This window comes from Branchiostoma belcheri, unplaced genomic scaffold (genome assembly GCF_001625305.1).
Source record: "Branchiostoma belcheri isolate BF01 breed outbred unplaced genomic scaffold, Haploidv18h27 scaffold9, whole genome shotgun sequence".
Lineage (NCBI taxonomy): Eukaryota > Metazoa > Chordata > Leptocardii > Amphioxiformes > Branchiostomatidae > Branchiostoma > Branchiostoma belcheri.
The window spans coordinates 3,580,619-3,606,456 of NW_017804575.1; the positions used below are offsets into that span (position 1 = coordinate 3,580,619).

At 39.5% G+C, this 25,838-nt stretch overlaps 1 pseudogene; it reads left to right on the forward strand.

The window, feature by feature from the left end:
• The window catches only part of LOC109487675, a 59,239-nt pseudogene that overhangs the window by 4,080 nt on the left and 29,321 nt on the right, over positions 1-25,838 (forward strand).

Here is a 25,838-nt window from a genome sequence, read left to right on the forward strand (position 1 = left end):
GCAAGGCTCAAAGGTCCACTTTTTGGTCCACTTCTTATGTAAAGGTCCAAGATTTTTCTTGAAAAGATGGACTGGAATCGTAGAAAAACTGCCCCCCTTTGTCATTGAATAAAAATTATCTCTAATTTTTTCTTGGAAATCCTCTCAAAAACATACGAAATGCCATTTTAGAAGGTTCATTTTTCACAATTTTCCGGGGGAGCATGCCCCTGGACCCCCCTAGGAACCTCTCGAGGTCCCCTCAAGCAGTGGGAAGAACCCCCCCATGCAAAATCCTGGCTACGGGCATGCATTTCCAACTTGTCACTGAGCGACAGTTTATGTAGGACAGCCAGAGGGTGGAAAGATTCACCAGTCCGCTATTCCAAAGAAGGAAATTTTGCAGCAATGCTCCCGGATCATGATTCATTGTTAGAAAAACATACCAATTTTGCCTCCAAACATCTGCTTGGAGAGGGAAGGAACTCCTGGCCATGTCAACTGAGACCTGGAAATGGTTTATATCAATGGAATCATTAATGGCATACATACAAGGCTATAGTAATTGTTACTTGCTATGTTGACCAGACATTCTGACAACCTTCCTTTTCTTTGTATTGATCAGCCAGAAAACAGTATCTGTACCTTCCAACTTGTTTTCTATATTATATAATATGTAATATGTTCACTACCATAACCTTCTCTTGACATGGAGGGAGTGTGGTAACATTACCTGCAGGTTTATCTGGTATTAATGGATTTGTCACAGTCGACAGCCTTCATACAAATCACAGAGTGATAGAAGAGGGATGAGAAGGCCTCCTTGAGGTACACCAGCAGGCTAAGGCATCTGGCTGCAGGTGGTCATCCTTTTCTGCGGTAGATATATGTATACAGATAATTGCCTATAGGTTGCATCAGGCACCCATGTCGGCAAAGTCAGTCTTCATTAGTTGCCCGTAGTCTAGCATGTCAAAAGCTTGGAGGGAACCATGAATGTTTGGCTGTCCAGGGCTTCCTGCCAAGCCTGCAGGATGTGTGAACCTCCCTGCCTGTAAAGCCGTGCAGGTAGCTTAGTTAGGACATTATCACTCACTCTTCATCCTGCGGGGAAGCATCAGGTAGTACTACAGCAACGTACCAAAGAGATTTGTCTGTACTCAGTTGGATTTAAAGAATTGATAGTTGCCTACAAGCTCATGTCTCCGTATGTATAAGAAAAGGCTGTGGCGAGAAGAAATGTTGAAAGTTTTACACAACACAGTACAACTCTTGTGAATATGAAAAATGTTAAGAGTGCGATATTCTACAATCATCAGGCCTTGAAGTCTTGGGAAGCAAGCTATCACTTCACATAATTATAGTGATGCTTGGCATGAGAGCTGTTCGATAAATTGTCAGCGGCCACTTTCACAGTTGGAGGACTGCCAGATTAGGGAAATGACACCTTAAGGTACTGCCTAAGTGAACAGTCCATGGTTTCAGGATCAGTGTCAGCAATTCTCAACATTGGCTTCATTCCCAGCTAAAACCTTGACTGAGCTGAAGTGCTGTGGTGAGTTGAAATCATCTGCGTCATTCTTGTTCCACTGCCAGGTTTTTGTGCATGTTTTATTTCCCGGGAGATTTCAGTCCGCAGTTGAAATTGTGCAGCTTTATTCAGAGAAAAGAACATTCTGTCTCTCACATTCTCTGTACCTTCACTATGAGCTATTTTTAATCCATAGCCTGTCCAAGGGAGTAAAGTATTGTTGTTTTTGCAGTGTCTGTCTGTGTTTGTTTTCAAATTGGTAATTCCCATTAAAGTCTAATGATGTAATGGTGCCATATACCCCAGTGCATGCTCCTACTTAGTCTTGTCTGGGAGACTGAAAGCTAGGGTTTCAAAGCAGTCGGGGCAAAAGGATGAAGTCTGCTGTCTCTGATTCAAATTGCTTTAGCAGGCAGTTGGTTTCTTCATTGGGTGCATGATGTTTTTGGGGGCCAAGATGGACCTGACTGAGAAGAGTTCAGACCTTGACCCTATAGGCCAGGATCACTGAACAGCATGCATGAATCCCGTTCAGTCTGCGCATGCTGGCCTATGGTGTCTGTGAGTGATGATGTGTGAGGAGTCTATGGTGTCTGTAAGTGATGGAGTGTGAAGAGTCTATGGTGTCTGTGAGTGATAAAGTGTGAGGAATCTATGGTGTCTGTGAGTGATAAAGTGTGAGGAGTGTATGGTGTCTGTGAGTGATAAAGTGTGAGGAGTCTATGGTGTCTGCACATGTGAGTGATAAAGTGTGAGGAGTGTATGGTGTCTGTGAGTGATAAAGTGTGAGGAGTGTATGGTGTCTGCACATGTGAGTGATAAAGTGTGAGGAGTGTATGGTGTCTGTGAGTGATAAAGTGTGAGGAGTGTATGGTGTCTGTGAGTGATAAAGTGTGAGGAGTCTATGGTGTCTGTGAGTGATAAAGTGTGAGGAGTCTATGGTGTCTGCACATGTGAGTGATAAAGTGTGAGGAGTCTATGGTGTCTGTGAGTGATAAAGTGTGAGGAGTCTATGGTGTCTGTGAGTGATGGAGTGTGAGGAGTCTATGGTGTCTGTGAGTGATGGAGTGTGAGGAGTCTATGGTGTCTGTGAGTGATGATGTGTGAGGAGCCTATGGTGTCTGTAAGTGATGATGTGTGAGGAGTCTATGGTGTCTGTAAGTGATGGAGTGTGAGGAGTCTATGGTGTCTGTGAGTGATGATGTGTGAGGAGCCTATGGTGTCTGTAAGTGATGATGTGTGAGGAGTCTGTGGTGTCTGTAAGTGATGATGTGTGAGGAGTCTACTGTGTCTGTAAATGATGATGTGTGAGGAGTCTATGGTGTCTGTAAGTGATGTGTGAGGAGTCTATGGTGTCTGTAGGTGATGGAGTGTGAGGAGTCTATGGTGTCTGTAAGAGATGGAGTGTGAGGAGTCTATGGTGTCTGTACTAGTAAGCGATGATGTGTGAGGAGTCTATGGTGTGTGTGAGTGATGGAGTGTGAGGAGTCTATGGTGCCTGTGAGTGATGGAGTGTGAGGAGTCTATAGTGTCTGTAAGTGATGGTGTGTGAGGAGTCTATGGTGTCTGTGAGTGATAAAGTGTGAGGAGTCCACTGGCGGCAACACCCTGCTGACCACAGCACGGTCCACTGGTGATTCAACATAAAACATGACGTGCCAGCAGGCAGGATGAGGAGGAGTGGACATGGGAGTACAGATGGACATTCAGTTCTTATTATAAGTGATGGGGCCCTGGAGTGGTGCTCCCTCTGAAGATGACACAATATGGATAAAGGGGCCTGCATGCCCTTTTCTGTAGAGCGTATTCAGACAGACCGCTCTAATTCAATGTAGAGCGTAATTGGCGCTTTTTGCATACAGTGTAATTCGCTGTTTTAATTCTACATAATGTGTTATAGCTACCCGGAATTTATTGTAATATGTAATACTAATAGGGAGGCTTCTTGAATCCAGCATAATACATAGCCAGCTCGCAAAATTTAGCGTAGAGTGTTGTCGGGAACCCCCCATGCAGGCCCTTGGATAATGCAGTTAATGCAAATTTCATTACTAGATAATTTGTATACTTTCCTTCGTTTACTTTTCAATGATACATTTAAATCATTTTTAACCTAGGCTTGTTTTTGGGTATTTGTACTTTTTTTATATTTTCAAATAAAATATTCAGACATCATTAATTTGATCATGCACGTAGGTCATAATAAAATTTGAAGTTAAATTTTTTTGCAGGTCTAAAACCTTTTGACAGGTTCAATCATTCTGAAAGTTGTGAATCATACATATATACACAGTTCTTTTGAGCTGTGAGTTACCATCATATACTTATTGCATATAATTTATTCTTTGTATTTGGGTCATGCATAGCTCAAAGGTGCACTCAATAATCCTTATGATTATGATTTTCTATGCTTTTGTAACCTGCCCCAATTCTGAAGTGTAAAATTGCCAGATGATATATGGTGGACTGAGTGCAGAGCCCTATTTCATAATCAGGATAATTTTCTTATAAAATTATTATTAAAACATAAGATATGTGACAATGGGCAATTTGCCATATAAGAATATAAGGCCACACCAATTTAATTTCTTGGTTAACGGATTTTTCTAGAAAAATAATGGAGCGGGTAGGCGAAAAAAAAATAAAAATAAAAACAAGCCTAGGCATCCTATTATGGCCCAAAATGGTACGATAGGAGCCATGAAGTCAACACACCAGGCTGGTTCAAAATTTAAACAATGAATTTTGAACTTTTAATGATACCATTGCATTGAAAGATGGAATAACTGTAACAACTAGGATGAAAAGGTCTGTTTTCAACTGTTCAGGGCAAAATATGAGCATTTTGCAGTTAATTCTGGATTTTTATTTTTATTTGCAAATCTGAAAAAAATGAAGCGGTGAATCCGTTAACCAAGAAATTAAATTGGTGTGGCCTAATAGGGAAATGTAAAACAAATTGAAGATGCATGTTTTCCAATTGGTTTTCTTGAATCTTGTAGTGAATCTTAAAGAATTTCAGGACTATATTTTTATCATAGCATCATATCCCCTTTTATTCCTTGTCTGTTTATAGCATGTATGTTTATGAACACGCATGTAATGACATTATCTTATATGGTTATCCATCGTAAGACTAGGCAATTCCAATTTGTGATATGTCATTTCATCAGGATCATAAAATGTATATTGTTGCCTTGTCATGAGCGCAATTTGTTCATTAATGAGAAAACAGGAAGTCGTGATCATCAAACTTCAACTGGATGATTTCTAATATGGCCCATAAATTTTTATATCAAATTTTTGACATGTGTGTGACACATTTATATCTCTCAGGTGATTTTCGATGCAACTTTGTTCAAGGAAAAATATTAGGTGGCAGATACATGAAAACCAGAGATTCTTCTCACAGAGATCATAATTGCAGTATCTGTTGACAGAGATTATTTTCAGAATATTAGGAATATGTTGTCTCACATTAAATCTTATAAATCCAGATCTAGTTTCAAGAACTGTAAGACCGGAAGTGACAAGCTGAAAATTTTGAACTGCTTAAAAGCGAATATCCACTACTGTACAAAAAAATTATAAGCATCTGATCAGGATCTCTATCAATTATCATGACTTCTACCAACAGAATCATTGATTCTGCCAGATTGTAATCTTAATCCCAACATAAACAAAGAACTGTAAATCCATTGATCTAAAGTGACAAGTTGAAAATTTTGAACTGCTTAAAAGCGAATATCCACTACTGTACGAAAAAATTATAAGCATCCGATCAGGATCTCTATCTTGACCTCTACCGACAGAATCAGCGTTTCTGCCAGATTGCAATCTCTATCCCGACATGAAGTTAAACATGGTCGGAACCAAATTCCCAGAGCTATAGCGGGGCAGGTGTGTAAAGCTGCCGGATCTGCTGATGTAGAATTGATCCCACTTTCGCAGGTGAGGCAAAATGTGATGGAGATACTGTCGAAATATTGATTTATTCACGGCCCTCTTATCTCGCGATTACGATTTAGAATAAGGCCACACCAATTTAATTTGTTGGTTCTCGGATTCGCCTCTTCGTTTTTTTCTGATTTGCGAAAAAAAAAAAAAGATTCTGGTTTTGAATCAACTGAAAAATGCTCATGTTTTGCCCCCAACAGTTGAGGAAAGTCCTTTTCTTCCTAGTTGTTACAGTTTTCCCATCTATCATTGCAGTGGTTTGATTAAAAGTTCAAAATTCAATGTTTAAATTTCAACCCAGCCTTTTGTGTTGACTTCATGGCTCATTTCGTAGCATTTAAGCCTATAATAGGATGCCAAGACCTTTTTTTATTTTTATTTTTTTTCGCCCAGTCGCTTCATATTTTTTCTGAAAAAATCAGAGAACCAACAAATTAAATTGGTGTGGCCTAAGGAGGCCTTGAAAAACAGATAAGCTAATGTGAAATCAACACCGTCGCCGTAATATTTCATCAGAAGGGTGAAGGTCTCTACCCTTTAACAGCGTCAATCTATCAATCAATTAACTGAAGAGGAAGGTGATATTTTTGCCTGGAGATAATTGTGTATCAATTCAGGGGCATAATGATTCAGGTAGAATATGACTTTTCTCATTGTTCAATCTTGTTTGATCTAATTATCATCTGCTAAATCTAACCCTATTTGATAAACTATCATTTCATGGGTGTCGGCTCTGACTACAAGTATATTCTGAAGAGAGTATGTTAAGTCATGAGCATATGGTGTTCTGCATTAGGTATCAGTCTGAAATGTATTATGTATGGCAGGTTGTGCCATGCATATCAGTGGGATTTGTCATGCATTGTGCCATACATGTGACACAAATAGGCTGAATCATGGCTGTCATTGATACACAAACAATGCAGGGACAACCTGCTTTCAGATCACCTAGGTATGAATTCAACTTTAAACTGAAATAGGAATTTTGGGTTCTGTCCAAAACATCTTACTTACGTCATTTTGTATTGTTAATAATAGTGTCACAGGGAAAAGGTATTATCACTTTTCTCCTGTCTTCTGTTGTCAGTATGTTATATCTCAGATCCGTCAAGCTTTGCTTCAGTGCATCACTACAAAGGGGTCCTATGGACTGTCAGCATGTGTTAGTCGGGAACGCTTTCGGTTTGGAAATTCAATTATTTCTTGAATGGGGATAAAGGCATACAAACGGCATGTCCACCATATTGTGAATGCCTCTTGTTGGTTGTAAGTATATGTTCCTGGCAGTCGGAAGGCGTAGCTCCAATTTCATGCCATCTGGGCTACTCTTAATCTGGTCTTCCTTTCATCCTTTATCCCTCTTAAATGATGAATTAGAGAGGCCGATGCCAATGAATACTAGAGTAGGAAGATGAAGTGAGACACCTGTAGAGATAGGAGACAAGGCGGAAACAGAGGAAACATGAAATATGCATAGTATTCATACTGCATCGCATTGCTTCATTATACGGGATATTATGAGTAATTTAGAACACACGAGGTTATTGATTTGTTTACAAGAAAGGAGTGATTAAGAAAGCAACGAAACAGCCTGCTTCTCACTGAGACAGCTTTTGGGCACCAAATGTTACCTCTTTATGAAGGGTTATGCAGCAGGGAGAATTTCTTCATTACTGTGCTCGATGTGAGACTGTTGGCAATCCTGATCATGAGAAAGTTTATTTGGTGCCAGCATCCCCACCCTCCAATTTTTGGACCAGCAGAATCAGTGGACTGTGTTATTTCATCTTGCCAATAAAGTTGTTGCCAGCAGATTGGGTCATTAGAAAAGGCTTCATTTGTTTTGTACTTGTTTTGTTTTTATGAGGTCCACAAATTAAACTTGCACCATGTTAGTCTTATCCACACAGTGGTCTCAGTTGATAAAACTTTTTGCCACCTGTTATGACAGGCAGGTGGGGTTTTAAATCTTCTTGTCCGACCAAAATTTATGCCTGACACACCACTGGTGTCCCTTAAGTAAGTTTTATACCACAAAAAATATGAGCCCCTCAAAATACTTTGAATAGCAGTTGATGATGAGTAAACACAATGTCTCAAAAGTATAATCATTTGAAAAAGATATACTTTCGTACCAGATTCGTTGGCCAAGAAATGCTGGACCCGCATCATCTGCTTGAAATATTGTTGAAGAAGAGCTACATACATAGTCGAGAGGAGAATACAGGCCACCAAAACAAGGTGTCTTCTTCCCCATGGGGGAAAGTATAATTAAGGCATTCCTGTAGTGCCAGAAACACTCTATCAATGCCTCTTTCCATTTCCTTCCACACCCTGCTTTGCCCTTTATTGATCGTGGGTTCTTTCAGCTCATTCTGGTCTGTCTCCGAGCTTTAGCCAGCTCCCCTTTTCTTGGCTTGGCCCCTCATTGTTACCCCTCATGCATGCCCTTGCTTTATTTTCCTCCTGTGCTTGGATTCCTATCTTAACTCAGGCACTTCAGAGATATGAAAGTGATATCAGGAGAAACATATTGCTCCGTGAAATGAAATTGGTGTAGAATCATCGATCTTAAATTTCCTTCCACACAGTGATGTCATGTCCTGCCCAAATAAAATGATGGCGCATGATAAAACCCACCGCTGTAAAACGGTTCAGGTTGTGGTTTCGGATACACAGGTTGGATGACACCGGCGAGAATTGATGATTCTGTCAACAGAGAATGATGCGAACACTGCCCTCGGTATTGCCTGACGGGCCTCCCTTTTATTTATGGGGCCAATAGTGACAAAAATTGAAAAATCTAATACGTCTGCAGGCCTTTAATTATGTTTTAAAAGCTTTAAAGGCATAAGTTTCAAGTCACCGAGGAATTGGACAAGATAGGTGGGGATGTCATACATGATTTACCCCGGCTGTCCTCGCTGTTTTAGGTAATTGAGAGGAATCCAGGCGAAGTCTGCGGAGATATGTGACAAATGAGATAGATGTTCTACATTACGTGGTGTCATTTTGTGGCAGAGTTTATGATCCATTCGGTCCCTTATTCCCCTGCTCATTCCATGTTCTCATGTTGAGTGTCATTTTACAATGAGGCTGCCATGTTGTTGGGTATGTGATGAATAAGAACACTTTATATACATATGAGGATGTTTAAACTTTGATAGGCTTGGCAACAAGATGAGATGAGGGTCATGGACGAATACCTGCATATTGTTGTTAAGAATTAGTCTTGAATGTCAGCTTGATTGTCAAAATGTCAAGTTGATTTCTCAGTAGGATTGTTACCTGTAGGTATTTTGGGAATATGTGACATTTCAGTTGTCGTACTGTAAATCATTACGTCCTGTGGCAATTATACTGTTTGTAAGTAAAAAAAAACTACAATATCTTTATCACATTTGCCTTTAACGCGTGCACGTATACAGAGGGTTTTTGTCATTGGGTTAGCCTATTTGGTGGTTGTGTGTCTAGTAACATACAGAACAGTCACAGAAAGTTAGGGGGGAAATGGCGTAACCAAAGACTGACAGGAAGGTCAAATAAGAGGTCAAAATGGCTTCAGGTAGGGAGGAAGAGATAGTGGAATATTTGCAGAATTACTTGCTGAATAGTAGTTTCAAGGAGTGTCCTAGAAACGTAATTACAGCTATAATGATATTCTGATAATCGCGATTAAAGGACAGTGTGTGCAATTATTGCCAGCCCTTTCACCAAGGCAAGACTGATGTAGTGGCAGTGCTGGCCAGTAATTCCTTGGAATCTTTCATTTTTTTGGACTAAACCATCTTTGATGATTTTATATGGGGAAAACAGGTGAAAAAATTACCATTTTATATCTATTGGTGACGTTACCTTTTTGAACAATTCAAGAAAAATTACTGGGTGGCATGGTACAGAAAGTTATAAGAAAGTTTGGATAAATTGTTTTTTAAGGGGGAAAAGTTGTTGGAAGGCATTCAGCACCAAGGACAGACATACAACAAACCATCCCTACAATTGTCCCAATCAGTCCATGTAATCTGGAGCTGTAGCTTTGATGTGGAGTTAACTACCTGTGCTGCCACTGAGCAGCTAATTGGATGGAAGCGGGCTCTAGGAAATTGCTCATTCCTCGGGCATTTCAGCAGGGCGAGTCACCTCCCTCGGTTAGATGTATGTATATCCTCAGCGCATTCTAAAGGAGAATCATTGCGTCAGCCGGATCGCTGCCGTAGTGTGTCTCCGGGTTTATCTCTGCGTGCTTTCCTGACCTGGAAGAGACGGGTTTGATGGATGCAGGGCATAGAAGTCAGGTAAGATAGAAATCCAGGTACAGGGAAAGGTTGCGATAGAGTAATATCCATTTCCATGCAGGTGGTTTGGCTGAAGAGGGTGATAGGCTAGCCCTGATATGCTAAACACACTATATGTAGTATATTATGTTCCTGGCTTTGAAAACCCCACAAAATTCTGCCGGTAGATTCTCATTCTGAACTTAGGAATATCTTAATCAGACTGTGACTGTTCAGACTAATTTGGGAACAGACCCTTTTTATGGGTTTAGAGGTCTAATCTTGGGCTGTGTAGGCTCCCCTAGTTTTAGGGGGAAGTAAAGGCAGCTGCAGCAATATTGGAAAACCTTACAGAGCCCTTCAAGACGGTCTTGTGATGCCGTGTTGTGAAACAGATAAGGAAACAAAGGCTGGACAAGTCGCCTCAGAATTTCATAGGGCTGTAGAGCTCGAGGCACTAGTAAATTACCACAAGGCCACACCAAATTCATTGGTTGGTTCTCGGATGAAAACTTAAAGATACATGTGTGATGTAGTACTAAATTGAAAGAATAAGAATCATTATATGCTGAATGAATGCAAAGCCTGGAAGGCAGGACTGGGTTATTCCACAGTGCTCACAGTTTTAGGGGCTAAACATTCCAATGGAAGTTTCCTCATTGTGAATTTTTACTTCAAAATGTCCAATAACCAATGAAGTACCTTGGTGTGGTTTGAAAGATAATGGTTAATTTCTTTATTGCTTTCCATCTATAGAAAATCCATATTTTACCTTAGATGACCTATTCCATCTACCCATTATTGTTATTTTTCACATTCTGGGACAGTATGTCAGAAATATATTGAGAGGTCCTTTGATAATAACTATGGTTCGTAGTATTATTTGCTATGTGGTAATAATACCGTTGGTCAGATATGAGGTAAGCTTTTTTATGGTATTCAATTTGGTAAAATATTTTGTACCATATACAATATATGTTTGGGAGTCGAATTGAAAGTGTTGAATTAGTGTCTCTAGTGAGGCCAAATTCATTGGTAGAACACACTGTTGGAATCCAGTTTGTGGATATATCGGTAAGGCCATTTAGCAAGTAATTTTTATGGATGACATCAGCGCGCGCATTAATTTTCGCCTGATTTTGGGAAAAAAACTAGAAATTTGTTTCTTTCTGACAGTGGTCAACATGCCGAAAATGGGCAAAGATGTCTGTTTACCATGCCAGAAGGTGGATGGCAGATAACTATGAAGAGAAGAGACAAGAAAAGGCTCTGATTTTTAAATTAAAATTGTTTTGTTTGTTACTTTGATGCAGTGATATGTGATGCTGGCTGTGAATATGTGATGTTCCCACTGAATCAAAACCATTTGTACAATGATTGAGTCAAAATTTTAAATTGAAGGAACCTTGTTTTTTTCAGCCCGCCTTGTTTTTTTTTCGCCCGCTCACATTAGATTTGGAGTCTGCGGAGGATGTCATCCATAAAATTTACTTGTTGTGGCCTAATGCAATTTAGATTGCACATGTAGGAGTTCATCAGAGATAAGACCAGTCCTTTACCTAGTGCAGCTCCTTCTTACATCATTGATGACTCAGGAGGCTTGTCAACTCTCCCCAGGATGCCTCCTGGCATAGCCCTCAAGTCTGCCTGAATTATTAATGAACACAATAATATAATTCCTCCTGTAATCCCTCTCTGTATAACGATGTGAAACCAGAAGCTAATTGCCTATGGGGTATTTGTACATGTTTGTGTAGGTATTTAGTAGTCTTTGACCACTATGCAGTGGACTATGTAACATTGCTTATAGTGTAAATAAATGCACTGGAAAAGAATGCTCGGTATGTATGTATTGAAAAAAAACAACAGAAAATCTATGCTGTCATTCAAAGACAAAAATTTGGGAAACATTTTTTTTTGATAAAACACGAGCTACGTTTACCACCCTTACCAGCAACAGTTGAGCTCATTTAGATGGACTGCAGACTGCTAGTTGCCTCTTCTTCATCTCTTAAGAAGCCCTTAAGGAACTACTTCAGTTTGCAGTAACTGAAAGGAAAATCAGTTTTCATTTAAGATGTATTTTCTCATTCTCAACCAGCCCCAGGCAGTCAAAATCAACTGCAGTCACAGGCAGCCTTCCTAATATCAGAAATCAATCTCACGAAGACGCATCAAATAAGATTATGTAGGGGTCCAATCCAAGAAGACGTGATGATTTACGATACAGTTATGAGTTTGAATTTGACCTTGGATGCCGGTGGAATATTTTTAGGCAGGGCTGTTACTTCAGACAGCGTACCGCAGTGAAGATGGTAGCCATTACAGATAAACGTAACGTGCTAATCTCTTGTAATAGCTGCAAATTACAGTTAATGTCATGACAGATGTATATCATCTTTGCTGTTTTGATGTCTGTAATGCATTAGATGCATTGTAGAATAGTGTACTCTGCCATTTCACATAATCAGGATCTGCCATAGACTTGTAGGGTCTTGTACATAACAGAATGTGTGCAATCTGATACTCATGAATTTTTTTAAATAAAATATAAAAATGTTTGCGGCTGTTTTATTTTTATTTTTGTGATTTTAACAGTGCCAGTATTGAATGAATTCTGTACTACTAAAAGTACAAAATTGTTTCAACAACAGAATTTAATCCCAGTCAATTTGAATGAGTTTACAGTAGTGCAAGACAAGATAAAAACGAAGTACATATTTGTATGTACTGCGGCACCACCCCTGCTGTCCACAGGAATAGTTATTAATTACTGTGCCGAGGCTGTGGAATGCTGTGGAAAGGCGCAGATGGTGAAGTGCTGTGAGGTCACTGCTGCGCCGGCAGCCATTATTTCACTCCACATGTACGGGCCCGTTAAGGACAGGGAATAGTCAATTATTATCACGTCCATGTAGCTAACTGCGATCTAACAGTTTAACAGGAAGATTCTGTGTGGGTCATGGACAGGCAAATGTGATTGGCAGCACTGGGATTTCACGCGGCGATAATGTTTCTATTCCGAGCCACTGTCGCTTTGCCTCGATTGTACCCAATCACAATGCGGATGTCAAATCGTCACAATATCGTACTGCCCTTAAACATCCAGGATTTAGAATTCTATGGTTTTTGTACCTATGGCATTTACGGAAGATATCAGTTTGGGCTGCAACACATTTGGCAGCATACGTAGAGAATGCTGAATGATGTTATTTTCTCCCATTGATCGCGAGCTGCTTCCAACACTGCACAGGAAATGAACTCCCCGGCACTGACGTAATTTCTTGGATCCATAAAAGCGGTGGGTGTTATACAGATGTGGCTTAGATGGAAAATCCTTTGATGTCTTCACCGCGTGAAGTCGCATCTAGCGGTAATCTAATTGTACGTGATCAAAGGTGTTTATTAGAAAAAAGCAACTTCTGGAACTGGAAAAACAAAAACAAAAGGCGTACAATTTTAGGTAATGTGTTGAAAGCATAGGTCTTGTACATACATGTATGCCTACACCTTTTCCTGAAGTTTTCAAATTATTTTCAAGAAAATTATGTTAAGTACCAATATATGAGACATCATCTCAATTGAAAATTAATACAACTGTGATGATCTAAGTATCGAGAGTGTTGACCAGTCCTTGTTATAATGATAACTGGAGACAGAATTAAGACGTACCATATTAATTTACACAAAAGGTACCCCGCAGGGGGTAATGAAATCCGACAGATGTTGGGAAAGATAATCAGGTGTACTTTGCATGTCAATAAGTTAAAACTTGCTTTCTGGCAAAAGATGGCAGTCGGCTGAATCAGAGGATTTACTCCAATCAGGGTCTCTACATGTCAGGCAGGCATGCACATGCAGGGCTGGAAATACTGGGTGCATGTGCACCTTAGTGCACCCAAAATTGGAGCTGTGCACCCAATTTTTTGTGGGTGCACCGGTGCACTTAAATATTTTTGTAGGTATTTTTGTACATATCAACTGTATAATAGTATGCAGGATATTGTTGGCGTCTAAGTGTCAGAAAATAATAAAATCTTTGTTGAAGTACTTGTTTAAGATTTTGAAGTTAGCTCCCATTTCAGATTCAAGCTCAGAAGAGGAGCAGTAAGATCTGTAATTAGGTTTTGTTTTATATGGTGCACCCAAAAAAATTGTTGTGCACCTAATTTTTAGGTTGGTTGCACCAGTGCACCTATTCCCAAAAATGAATTTCGAGTCTTGACATGTCTCCCAATGTGTGCGTGGGTGGCTAATGTCTGCCAAATACCTGCAAACCCGCAGGCGTCCACATGCATCTGGTGTTAGAAATTGAGAAAAAGCAGAAAAATGACAGATAGCTGAATCAGCAGATATCTAGTATAAGTATATCTAATATTCCTGAGGTAGAAATGAGAGAGAGAGACTGGTTTATTTGTACCATACAGATACATACAAAAGCCTGTAAGCAGCCATATTTGGCTGAATTGAGAAGGCTTTAAAACACAAAATGCGCTTATAATACAGCTATTTGATAAAAGTTCGTTACATTTGATAAAAACCTATTTGTTGCATTTGATAAAAAAACCTATTTGTTGCATATCAAGTTAACATTAAAAATTACAACACGTTAAAAGTACAATTATAATACAATATAAAAACAGTTGATTCAAAGCTTACTTTAAGTTAAAATTACAGAAATAATCTACAGTTGTAAAATGACATACATATACATGTACCACTGTTTCTGAATTCTTCAGTAAATAGCCTCAACATTTACATATTTATTGGAGCAAACTGAGTTTAGAAAGTGCCTGGATTGTTACACAGGAGACCAGAAGATGGACTATGTAAGACTTTGGGCCTCTTGAGGATTCTGATTTGTTACCTCTAATGTATGGTAGAAAGCCAATAAAACAATCTATCTAGACTAAAAGCCACCTATGGTGTCATCATTTATTTGGCAGTTTGGATTCAACACAGTTGTTGGCTGGGGGCACAGTCAGGTGAAGTCCAATATTCTCCCTCATGCATGGAAGAGTTATTCTTTTATTGCTCTTGTGTTAGGCTATGGATCTTTCCAAACCAGACTATGTTCATCCCCATCCATATATATGTATTGCTGTAAATATTTGACTAGACCATGATTTTGCAGGGCTTGAAATATTGGGCACTTTTTGTAGCTGTGCACCTTAACTTTTGATTGTGACTATTACTAGTACTACTAATATTACTACAGTAACTACTATATACTACTATGTAATATTTTGCACTGTTATACAGCACATTCTTGACATTTGAGTGTCGAAAAAAATGTTTGTTGTTTTACATGTTCAAAAGTTAGCTCCAGCTCTGAAGAGAGAGATTCTAATAATATTATGGTTTGACAACATGCGTTCTTACAGTATGTTGTATACCCTAAAATTTTTTTCTGTGCACCTAACTTTTCAAGTTAGGTGTTTAACTGCTTCTAAAGTTGAGAGTCATAATTAGTGATGCATACCGGTTCACTAGACTTGGATCCGGACTTGTAAGAATGTTTAGGTTCAAGTCCAAAAAAAACCTAAAAGTCAAGAACCGAGTCCGGACTTATTACCATAAAAGATCATTTCACATACCCCTTTTCTTTCCAAACCACCTAAAACCTCCCGTAGATTGCAAAGTCTTTGCTGCAAAATGAAGAAAACATTGCCATCAGGCATCGTCAAGTACCGGCCTCCATGTTATGTGGCCAAAGTTTCACCCAGACAACATTGCAAGGTTGCCAACATGCAATTTTGTATATGCCATGGGTTTAGGTCCGGACTTAAAAGTCCGGAACTGAACCTAAACCTCTGGACTTGAATCCGGACCTGAACCTAAAATTGGGTTTAGGTATGCAACACTAGTCATAATGTTGAACAAAGTTGCTCCTATAAATTATAATACCAGATGTCGTAGTCCATAAAAGGTGACTATTTTCTATACTTAATATTTTTATTAATGATCAATACCATAACATCAGTGCTGCATGTGTATGAATGAGAAATAATTTCTTATAATTTCATTATTATCTCATCAGGGTTGGATGGTAGGCATACTGTTAGTCGCAGTAATCACATTTTTGTGATTTGCAGAATTAGTCATTGTCAATTATTGAGTTTGCTTCACTCTGAATTATTGCATTCTGGTCTCACCATGTATGTTTGGAACTGTTGGAATGTATTCCTTTATTGGTTATATCAACCCACAAAATGTTGGCTTATTGAATTGTAGCTTGTTGATGTGCGTAATCGTTGCCCTATACATGTAACATCTGTGTCCATAATATCACCATGGTCCATAATATCGCCACCTTGAGAAACAGTGTGCTTTAAGATATTTTTACTGCAACATACTTTTTGGTATGCACTCCTTCACACATCAAATGTACATACCTAGGGTATGTTGCAGTAAAAATATCTTTAAGCACACTTTTTCTCAAGGTGGCGATATTATGGACTATGGTGATATTATGGACACAGATGTTATGTCACTTATAATGTGTAAAGTTTTGCCATCTTTGTCTAATGCCATACACCGACTATAGAGTCCAACAAAGCTAAAATTTGGACTGTGCTCTATACATTAAAGAATGGTTTAATTTCAGCAAGCATCGATGTCAATATATTGATCTCAGAAGACTGAGGTCAATGTGGAGTCTGGAGTAATTTATATTCGTCTGGGTGATAGACATTAGAAATGAATACCACCAATGAAAGTCTATTTCCCCCCCCAAAAGCATTACTGTATGGGAGTCACAAATAATTCCTGTAAGATTGCTATAGATCTCTCTGTATGCACAGTTAATGCATGATGCATGTCGTGTGTGTTTGGAATAAGGATTGGTTATCCGGGACACAGGTAGAAGTCATTCTAAACCTGATTACTCCTCGGTGTGTGAACATGATGAATGTGTCCTTTCAGAAGTTCCAGCATAGCCTGGTGGTTTTGATGTAAGGCTGTCCTTTGACATATTGATCGCTTTACTCCATCTCAAAAGGAAGACATGAGGTCGCTAGCAACTTGACCTCCCCAACCTCCTGGTGCAGCTGAAATATGCATTTCATGGCCAGCATGCAAGGAGTAAATTACCAGGCTGGAAAGGGCAGCTGAAACAAAGCATCCCCATTGTGTCACATATGATTATATTGTCTGTTTTTCTTGGATATGCTGATCTGATTAGACTGTGGTCCCTGGCTTATTGCCAGATGGTGTTTCTGTGGAATGTTCATTTGTCAGGCGATAGTGAGGTGTTCTTAGTATGATGTGTGGCTGTATCCTTGTGTGATTGTGGACCGTCGTGTTGTTCCTACAGGGGCCAGCACAGGCCGCCGATGGGAGCCTGACAGCCATCCCGGCTCCAGCTTAGAGGAGGATAAAATGGCTGACGACGTTCCGGCGGGCTCGGGGAAAGCGAATGGATGACCAGTCACAGCCTTGTGAGATACAGCGCTGACGTGAAGTAGGGTTGGTTCTGGCCGTGATGGATGCCAAATGGGTTTCCGTGGAGACGGGGGAGGCTGGGAGAGGGGAGGACGACGACATGTCCAAGGAGAAGAAGGAGAAGGTTTTGCAGGACATCAATACGAGGCTCCCGGCGGGCTGGCAGGCGCAAATCAACAGCCTGGACCGCATCTATTACATCAAGTGAGTTATTTACCTACTCAATCATGCACTGGTTATCCAAGCATAGTCATGTTCATACCATATTTCTTATCTATGTGCCACATGCATATCTTACACTTGGCAGCCTATAGCTATGACATCTGTTTCCCTGAATGGTTAATGTTTTCCAAATTTCCAAAATCAATACACCATAGCTACTGTGTGGTATCTGTTGACTACAATTTGCTATGGATAGTAATTTTGCTCATTGTACCATCAATATTAGAACAGTGATATTATACATTATTTTGTTTATGATGTTGTACATTTATCATCTGATAGATCTCCTGTAGTAAAGTAGTATCAATTGAAAATTATAGAAGTTCTTTCATAACCTATATGGATGGGAATAAGTTGAATATTTGAATATATAACTCTTCATGTACATGTATGATTACTATGATATAATATTAGAAAAAGCTACAAAATTTCATATTTTACTGTTTGTAGCTTTTCTATTGTAAGATGCAAGTGCAAGTATCTTTAAACTAAAACGACACTTAACCAAACTTTATTTGGTGCATACCTAGGAGAGAAATAACAAAGCTGTTGACCAAGTATTATATTTTTATGGTAGTTTTATCGGGCTTGGGTTCATGTGCCCGCTACTTTGTATGCATACAAGAGTGGCCAAATTTGGTCCCTTGTGGGAGTAACCCTGCGTCATATAACTAAAATTGTGCATTCAGAATTGTGCAAGAGTTTTCATAATTCATAACTAAGGGGAGGACAGGCTCAGTTGAAATTCAGAGAAATTTCTGGAGACGTATAAGAAGGCGTGACGAGAAAGATAATGATTTGCCCAGATGTTGTACCACGCAGTTCTCCCACAAGTCACTCCCACTGGGGGATTTGTAGCCAGACTTTCTGACTTTGAACGACTTTCATGACAGGTGCTCAACGATGCTTTGAAAATCATTAACTTCATTCTAAAACGGCAGTAACAGTTAAGGTAAAGAGCACACAAAAAACTTAAAACTGTCAAACTTTCTGTTGAAATTTGAGCAGCACCTTAAGCTCCCAGCCTTAAGCTGTGTGGTTGGGTTGAATTTCTATGTGGTAGACCATGAAAAGGCTGTTAGAAGAAAATCATTAACTTCATTCTAAAATGGCAGTAACAGTTAAGGTAATGAGTACACACAAAAACTTAAACCGTCAAACTTTCTGTTGAAATTTGAGCAGCGCCTTAAGCTCCCAGCTTTAAGTCGTGTGGTCGGGTTGAATTTCCATGTGGTCGACCATAAAAAGGCTCTTAGAAGAGCTCTTTTCCCGGTGTGGAAGACATTTTGACTTGAGCTATTTTTATCCGGGGGGGGAAGTTTGGATAAGTCGGGATCATTAACCCAAGGAACCTTACTTAGCGCTACCCCCGGGGGATTACCCTGCTGAAGTTTGTGAGTGTGAGCGGGACCTGGTACGTGTTCTAACTACATTAGGCCACAACAAGGACATTTTGTGGATGACATCTGCTCCTGCCATGATTTCCGCCTGATTGAAAGAACAAGAAATAGAAATTTTGTTCCCTTCCTGTGGTGGTTAATAATGACAAATTGCAAGAAAATACCTAAAATAGAAAAATATATTGTGTATTTTTTTTAATAGCAGTAACTTGATAGCCTAGAGTTTTTTTGTTTGTTTTTTTAAACCAAATTTAACGTCATTTTCTCCCAACCGGGGGTTAGACGTGCTTGCACCAAGTACTAGTCTTTTTTAGAAGCAAGATTTTTACAGCTGGATGCTCTTCCTAACGCCAACCCAAACCCTAGTAGGGCCAAGGAACCCTCTAACTAAGGGGGAAAATGCGTGTTAAGTGCCTTTCCCATGGGTACAACGTCTGGGTGCAAGTCCGGACATGTCTGGGTCCAACCCTGGGGATTGAACCTGGGTCTTCTTGCTTGACAGTCGGACGCTCTATCCACTTCACCACACAGACAGGCTATCACACTAGTGTCACCTGCATCGCTTCTTCACAGGACTTGGAGACATGGGACATTTTATGGTGTCAGTTCCTGTTGCAGAATACATGGTCTATATTAAAGTTAAATTAGGCATCTTTTTTGCTTATCTTGTTTTTTTGCCCTGCCTGTTTGTTTTTTTCACTCTCACTTTAGATTTGAAGTCTGTGAGATGTAAAAATTGACTTGCTGTGGCCTTAGTTCCATCCACACAGCCAGTACTGTGTTTATAGCTCCATAAACATTATGGGCTTCAAGACATGGGAGTGTGCTGAAAGAAAAGCTTTTCCACCATTAAGTGTCCTACCTAGGATGCCATCCGCTTTGCACTCTGCAAACCGGCAAACTGTACTCGCTGTCTTCCCCCCCCCCCCAAAAAATTTTTTTTTGAGTCAAGATTCCACCAATGCTGCACTTGTGGATGTTGGGCTCTGAATACTTGTTTTCTGAGTTTCTTTACTTGTATGTTAAAAGAAGATAGCCTAAGAGTACGTTAAATTTTAAATTACCAGTCCAGGTCTCAAAATGCTTGTACTGGCCCATGATCTAAGGAGTATATCTTTATCTGTATCTGTATAGCCGGTATAACCGCCTTTCGGCGTAACACACCAGCTACTATGAGACATACTGACAGTTTGTTCTTTAAATGCTTTGTATTTTTCTTTGAAAATGATGCTACTAGGAACATTTCAAAGACATGTTTTTGAATGAATTGAATCGAGAGGCATGGAAGATAAGTGGTATCATGTACATTGTAGATAGGAATTATGTATTCACCAGTGAAGGTATGCAGAAAAAGCGGCTACAAGTTACAACTTTCAGTCCAAAGCATTGCCGGCTACAAACATTTTAAAACCTGTAATTTGTACACTGTAATCATCACTAATAGACCCAACACTCAGCGTGCTCTTATGAAGTACTTTGATCTAAAGTGCAGCATACATGTACTTACAGAGCTTAGGCCACACCAATTTAATTTGTTGATTCTCGGATTCGCCTCTTCATTTTTTTCTGATTTGCAAAAAAAAAAAAAGATTCTGGTTCTCAATAAACTCAAAAATGCTCATATTTTGCACCCAACAGTTGAGGAAATTCCTTTTCTTCCTAGTTATTACAGATTTTCGATCTATCAATGCAGTGGTTTGATTAAAAGTTCAAAATTTATACTTTAAATTTTAACTTTAAATTTTTTGTTGACTTCATGGCTCACATCGTAGCATTTGGGGCTATAATAGGATGCATAGACCTGTTTTTATTTTTTATTTTTTTCGCCCTTTCGCTTCATATTTTTTCTGAAAAAATCCGAGAACCAACAAATTAAATTGGTGTGGCCTTAATATGTAACATGGCCACTTGTATTAAAAGGTTGCTATTATGATCCTCTTCTTTGCTTCTTGCTCTTTAAATTTGCATGTGTATCGTCTAGAGTATGCTGAAACCAATGTTTGCAATGCATGGAGACAAGTTGCCAGAGTGCCAATGCAATTGTTATGTTGGACATATATTTGCATAAGTTATAGCAAGTCTGAAAATACACACACTCCTCTAAAACTACTAAAACAATGGATCCCTTGTCATATGATTTGAAAACTTGACAAAATGTAGTCTTTTCCCATTCCCCTTACTGTATAAAATCCATCCTTTATGAAATATTTAAAGCACACTTTAAAGTGTGTGTCAAAGTTCTGTTTCTTCACTTTCGTATACCTTTCCAGGAGCTTTAAGGTACTTAATGCATATTGTAATAATAAAGACTTTGTAAGGTGTGTAGTACATGTATAACAGATAATTTCATCAAATTCTGACAAACTGTGATTTTGCAAGATTTCATTTTGGAAAGAAATGTTGCTCCCTGCACGCTAGGAGTATATGTAACATCTTGTTTGATGGTTATATTTGATGGTTATATCTTTTCCACAGCTTGACAACATTCTATATTTGGAAAAGGAAGTTCTGAGTAGGAGACTCAAATAACGATTTAGAAAGACATGATTGATAAACGCATGGAATATTGCTGGAGTCAGCTAAGTTGGTACACTTTATTTGACATTTTACACCTTCATTTAACACTACTTCTGTAATAATCAGTGCTCAAAACTCTCGGGGGAAATCAACCCTCGGATGCATGCAGAAGTGAATTATGTCCGTCCATCTACAGGTATTAATACGATCCGAGCTTATCCACCCCTGAGCTAATTCTGTAATTTTCACAGTTATAATCTCATTTCAAGTGTTGTTCTTACAACTTTGTTATAACTTTGTAGGAAGTGGGATAAAGGCTGTATGGCAATGTTTTCTGTGTCGAGTATGGCAGACAGCGAGTACCATGATTACATCCAATTCAGGTTATGTTCTTTGCGTAAAAAAGTGTTTTTACCAAACAGCACTGTGATAATCCAGTGTTTTATCTTCGGAAGTCAAAGTAGCAACCTTCTGTGGAGTACAAAACGTTAATGTGCCTTTCCTGGGCCCATTTATCGTCACACAAGTACTTCTGACAGTCATATTGCCATCACTAGGATGGATTTTACTTCGCTATCAAACATAACAGGCTGGGAAGGGATTACAGAAGCGCTCAGTTGGAAGCCAAGTCACGTACAAGCGTCTACTTTTAGCAGCAAGCAGGGCCAAAGGAGATGCCAGTTAGGGTAGGATGAATAAAGTTGTAACTAATGGCTGTGTGTGCCTTGTGTTGAATGTATCAATGGGGGGTGTGCTCATGTGCACATAATGTGCCTTATTGGACTGGACTGCCACTTGCAGGGCAGGAGCATAACCCCGGACCCACGGGTGTCACGCTTCTCCTGGTCCTTCACTCTGTCAATTACCCTGCACAAGTGATGTATGGATATCTGTATTACAAAGGTTGGCATACAGTTTGTAACAATATGAAATTTGATTGTGGTACAGATCACCCTATGTTGGCTCTAATATAGGCACATTTAAGTTGATATGAATGACTGGGTGAGTGAATGATGAAAATATTTAACGTCTTGCTCTGTCCTGGTAGGTATTGGTGCAAGTTGCAGCAGGATCTTTGGATTTTTAGTTCAAGTCTCCAGTTGCAAAGTGTTCTAGCGTTTTCCCCTATATGTAGTATATTCTATATGCTATACTGTACTAATTTTGCTGCCACTTCTGATAGCCCATTAATCTATCAGCAAATTACTTCAGACTTGAAGATGTGTAGACTATGGCAAAGTTCATCACCTCAGTCCTATGGTTATTTATTTATCTAATCATAAAATGGCTGGGTAGCCCCATTCAGCTTACATTAGCTGTTTTCCAAGGGGGCCCAGCAAAATTACACAAGACATTGTTACATACAGTAAAACAAGAGTGGACAACATACAGTAAACATAAAAGTCTGATGCGTCAAAACAGAGTCATAGTCCTATACTCAAAGTCCTAGCCGTTCAAAGGTCAAAAACACGAAAATCAAGCATGTTTAACAAGTCAGTATTTTCATCAACACCATCACCAAATTGCAGTTAGAGGCTGTGGTAGACCCTGGAAAACTAAAGGGACAACATCAAAGTGTCCAACCTTACCATGTACCAGTGGGACCTACTGGACAGAGCCATCTGTAAACACAGTGCCCACCTATGCCAGGAACCTCTTAGCAGGCCACTTCTTCTTCTTCTTCTTCTCGGGTCACCATTCACTGCTACACTCTTCCCCTCCAGTACTCCGCACATGCCCTTCCACTCAAACACTACATAAAACTTCTACTACTACTAGCAGATTATACCCCCATAATGACCATAATTGTACATAGGCTTAATACTGTTAATCCTGCCTGTTGTAGTAGCTTAGTGATAGAGAGATTGTTCTGTGGTACCACCCACGACTCCACCCACAGAATTTCCTCTTATTTACTGATTTGGATCCTTCCATTCCAATTTGTAACAAATTTATTTTGCCCCACCACTCACATAAATTTGATTAGACCTAACCACACATCCACAGAAATACAATTAGTGCTAGCTGCTGTTTCACATTAACGAAGCCTCCGTAATTTGAAATCTTGTCTTTAGGAATGTTTTGCACGTTAACTTGCTTTTGTATGCAATTCCAAATGCATTTTGTACTTCTCATATTGGTGAAATGACTTAATATAAGTTCCTACTTAATATTCTGTTGTGGTGCAGAATACTTTGAGCTGTGCCTATGTTTACATTAGTTATTTTCTCATGGCATATCTGGTAAACTTTGACAATTATATTTCCAAATGTTATGGAAAATTGGAAGTCCAACAACTAGAGTGGAAAATGCATGGTCTGATTGGCCTTCAGACTTATCGGGTTGAAAACTATGACAGCCACCTGCACCCCCCCCCCACAAAAAAAACCTCTGTCAAAATGTTATCTTTCCTTGGTGCTGATTTGGCTAGTGTATATTGCACCTGTTTTGCAGCAGCCCATCATGTGCTTTTAGCTTAAGTTGAACAGTCTTGTGCCCAGTTACTTGCCCTGTCCTTGGTGCTGATTTGACTGTTGTATGTTGTAGCTGTTATCCAGCAGCCCTACTGGTGCTTTTAGCTTAAGTCGAACACTCCTGTGCCTAGTTACTTACCCTGTCCTTGGTGCTGATTTGGCTGTTGCATATCGTACCTGTTTTCTAGCAGCCCTACTGGTGCTTTTAGCTTAAGTCAAACATTCTTTGCCCAATTATGTGCACTCTCCTTGGTGCTGATTTGACTGTTGTATATTGCAGCTATTTTCCAGCAGCCCTATTGGTGCTTTTAGCTTAGTTCAAACACTCCTGTGCCCAGTTATGTGCCCTGTCCTTGGTGCTGATTTGACTGTTATATATTGTAGCTGTTTTCTAGCAGCCCTACTGGTGCGTTAAGCTTAAATCGAACACTCCTGTGCCCAGTTATGTGCCCTGTCCTTGGTACTGATTTCGCTGTTTTATGTTGTAGCTGTTTTCCAGCAGCCCTATTGGTCGTTTTAGCTTAAGTTGAACACTCCTGTGCCCAGTTATGTGCCCTGTCCTTGGTGCTGATTTCGCTGTTTTATGTTGTAGCTGTTTTCCAGCAGCCCTATTGGTCGTTTTAGCTTAAGTTGAACACTCCTGTGCCTAGTTACTTGCCCTGTCCTCGGTGCTGATTCGACTCTTGTATGTTGTAGCTGTTTTCCAGGTGCTTTTAGCTTCACTGAAACAATTCCTCGCCCAGTGACTTATCCTGTCCTTGGTGCTGAATTAGCTACTGTATATTTTAGCTGGTTTACAACAGAGACTAATGGTGCTTTCAGCTTAAATCAAACACTTCTGTCCCCCGTGGCTTGCCCTGACAGATTTTGTCTTGCTTATTTACTATGATGAGAGCCTGTTGATAGCTAGCAGGAGTTTGATGGCTCTGGGGGGACCTGGCTTGATCAACCGTACAGATGGTGACATTACTGAAGTTACTCAGAAAAACTGCTAAATTTTCTCTTTTACTCTACTTCTTATATTACAATACGTTCACAACAATACTGTAATACTGTGTAAACCCTTATTCCTTATCGGTCATTCTTGACCATTTGTTCTAACCTGTTAACTGGACATTCCTGGTGAACCCAGCTGCAGCCAGTGTGCTAATGATTTTTGATTTCTCTTGATTAGCTCATCTCTTTCAAACCACAGACCAGAAAGGAGGTTGTGGCCCCTTAGTGTAGCTCTGAAATTACTATCTATTGATCAGTTTCGGCTCATTTTTCTCAGTACTCCATCTTGGCATGGTTGTTGAGCCTTCTGCCGGATCCTAATCTTTTCTGTTTTTTTTAAAACAAAAACTGAGCTTGCTAGCATGAGTCTTGTGCAGAATAGATGAGTTTATAAAAGCATTTAGTAAATGATAGTTATTATGTGAAGTGTGTAATAAGGAGAAACATACCATGAATGGCTAATTGCATTCTTGTGGTCTCAAGGGACCTCTAGGCTGATTTTGTTGCATGTGCAGCTAGAAATTGGACTATGTGATGTAGAATGTTCATGAAAGTGTGTTTGTGGATATAACAATATTTTACTTAATAATCTATATAAACAGTTAAGTATTTGAAAAAATCAATAGCAACAGCAAAACAAAATGTGTTTTTCCTCAGCAACTTTAAGATCTTGTTGCAGAGCACGCCGTACAGAAACCTGGCTGGCTAGAGATGGCCCCACCCTAGATTTCCCAGTTGATTGACAGGGGAAACATTGGGTAGCATTTTGACACCTGCTGCACAGCAACATTAAGCTGCTGCTTCTCACCCTGACACCTGATTGGACAGATTCAGTCATTTCAGCAGCCAATAAGAACAATGCTATGCAAATACCATTCTCAGGGGTAACCCCTCATTGTCGTTTGTCAACAACTGTAAAATATTTGACGTGGTTTTCAACTTTACTTTGCAGACAGGACATTTTGTTTGATTTAGTTAATTGATTTTGATTTGTACACCAGCTCATTATGTACCTTTGTCATTTCTTCTTCTTATTATTATTACT